The following is a 2,802-nucleotide window of genomic DNA, read 5'->3' on the forward strand; positions in this document are numbered from 1 at the left end:
CTGGAGTCTCCTGCTCTGGAGAGACCCCAACCCCGCCTGGACGCCCTCCTGGGCACCTGCTCTGGGGACCTGCTCCAGCAGGGGTTGGGCTGGGTGATCCCCAGAGGTCCCTGCCAGCCCCACCAGGCTGGGGCTCTGGGAACCAGCACCACAGAGGTCAAACCTCCTCATGTGAGAGGTCTCAGCCCAATGCATGGTCATGACCCTGGGGCTGGGGTTCCTTCACAGGGGCTCCCTGGGCAGCTCCAGCCCAAGCTCCAGGGTGTTGGCTGGCTCTGGGAGAGCTGCGTTCCTGAGCAGCTTCCGCAAGACCCTCCTGTGGAAAGCCCTGCTCCTTGGTTGCTCTCTGAAGCCCTCCTCGCAGTCCCTGCAACACCACAGCAGGCAGGCTGAACGTGGGCCGACACTTTTCCACTGTATTATGCACAAACAGCTCTTTAATTATTTACAGGCTGACATATATCACCGAATACATAAAGCATCTCCCGGCCCACAGGCAGGACGGCTGGAAGCAGCCTGCTTGGCACAGTGTTGGGGCTGAAATCCCTCGATGCGAGCTTTGTTTTGCATAGCACTTTGTAATGCTGTTAGTTGACTTGGCTGCAGCTCCACAAAGCGTTTTTTTTCTACTTGGTTCAACACTCGCTGGAGTTTGACGGGACTGGAGCCAAAGTAGCAATGGAAGCCAAGCGCCGACGTTTGTTTGGTGCTTGGTTCCCGGCAAGGAGTGTATCTAGTGATTGTCTCCTGCTCCTCAAAGCCATGAGTTTGGCAGGGGGAGAGCCGAGTGAGCTTGCCAAGTATTTAAAATCATCATCAGTCAGTGATGACAACGTGTATTTATGGCTATAACGAGTTGCATCAAAGCAACAAACATCTTGTTTTCTCTGTGGAAGTAACAGTGTCTCTTGATTGAGAGATGCCAGTTTAAACTGCGCTGATATCTGACAAAGTTAACGTGCTTTGAGAGCTTGGCCTGAAGGTCTGGCTCGTTCCACAGCAATGTTCCCTGTCTTTGCTTACAGCCATGGCTCCAGCCCAGGTTACTGGGTGCTGTGTCGAGGCACAAGGGAGGAATGTGGCACCATTTCACACGCTTATGGCACATCGTTGGTGTTCTGTAATCCTGGACTGGCAGCTAGATCCTCTCGGTTTTGTCAGATTTTTATGATTGGAGTCATTTTGGCTGGAAGAGCCCTTCCAGCTTGTGGAGTCCCCCTGTTCCCCAGCACTGCCAGGTCCCCACTGACCCCTGTCCCTCAGCACCACCTCCACATGGCTGGGAAACCCCTCCTGGGATTTTATTCTGTTTTGCAGTTTTTCTGGCCTGTCAATGATTTGTTGGGTTTGGGGGCTGCTGTATGAGCTTTTGGTGGTTCCTGGAGTGCTGTGGGATGCAGCGAGGGTTTGGGACACAGTATGTGGGATGCACCTGGGCTGTGGATTGATGGAGAGCAGGGGTGAATCTGGGAGTGTTCCTGCCAAAGCAAATCCCTTCCAGCCCTCTCTTCATGCTGCATCACTGCTGCTTTTCAGCTAGAAGAAACATACTGCTGTCCAAAGAACAGAAAGGGAAAAATGCAGTTTATAAACAACTGCTTTTTAATAACTTCCTCCCCACTCATGTGTTGAGTCATCTCTCCCCTGCCCGTAGGAAGGAGTGCAGATGTCACCCCTCTGACGAGGTGGCATGTTGGGGAAGATGCTACGCGGGGTTCCTGGCTCGCGTCCGGAGAAGCTGCTGTGGTGATGCTGCGTCCAAATTACAAGGGAGGCAGGTCTGAATCATCTGGGTGTAGCGCGTGTGGATGTCAGTGTGCTGAGCCAGGGGAAGCCAGGGCTGCCCATGGAGGCACAGGGACGCTTCAATGCTTGTCACTTGCGTTGGTGCATTTTTACATCACTAGGTTAAGTTTGCACTTAGATTTTTGAATTTCAAGCCTTATCTTCAATTTAAAAAGGGCTGTTTGGGGAGTCATCTGACAAACTTGTAATGCGTAACTTCAATTTCTTTGAATTCTAGTGAAAACAGGCATCAAGAAAACTCTTTAACAGCTCAAAAGGAAGAGTTAACCTGCTCCAGCTGCTCCTCCAAGCCGGTGAAGCAGGAAGGAAGTTCATTATGGCATGTGCAGTGGTACCATCCTGGTCAAGCTTGAAAAATAGGGCAGGTCTGGCTTAACTGCAGCAGAATGTGTTGGGTGTCACAGTGTGTTGTGCAGAAACATTCTTCCTGTGGCAAAAGGAGAATAGATCTGTAAGGGACAGGGAAATTACGGACCTGCTGGTCGCTGGACTTTCTAACCCATGGAGGCCCCTTGGATTGATTGTACTGGGGAACTGGAGCAGCTCCAGCTCTACCTGTCTCCGTGGTTTGCCAGTTCTCTGATGCATTAAAATAGCATTAAAATATTTATTTCCCAAATTATGCTGGATCCAGGGCAGAACCACTGTCATAGGTAGGCTTCACGTGGCAGAACTGTGTTGGAAATATATGTGGGTTTTTAAAAGCCTTTTCTTTCTCCCCTTTGGAGGGGTTATATGCTGAAATTCTGGCTGAAGGGGATGCATTTTTCTCTGCTTTCATTCCTATGTGTACTCAAGTGGACTGTTCTCTTGCTGACGTAAAGCAGGATACTCCTCCATAGCTCTAACTGTCTGATCTGGGGAGTTACCTGTCATCCTCACCCAACAAAACGGGTATTTGTGTAAGCACACAAAGCCTCATTGCTTGCTGTGGTGATGGGGGAGTGCAGACTCTGGGGAGCGTTTGAGCCAAGATCTCCATTCAGCTTCTTTTCC

The sequence above is a fragment of the Buceros rhinoceros genome, unplaced genomic scaffold, assembly GCF_000710305.1.
Source record: "Buceros rhinoceros silvestris isolate BGI_N320 unplaced genomic scaffold, ASM71030v1 scaffold25920, whole genome shotgun sequence".
In the NCBI taxonomy this organism is placed as follows: domain Eukaryota; kingdom Metazoa; phylum Chordata; class Aves; order Bucerotiformes; family Bucerotidae; genus Buceros; species Buceros rhinoceros.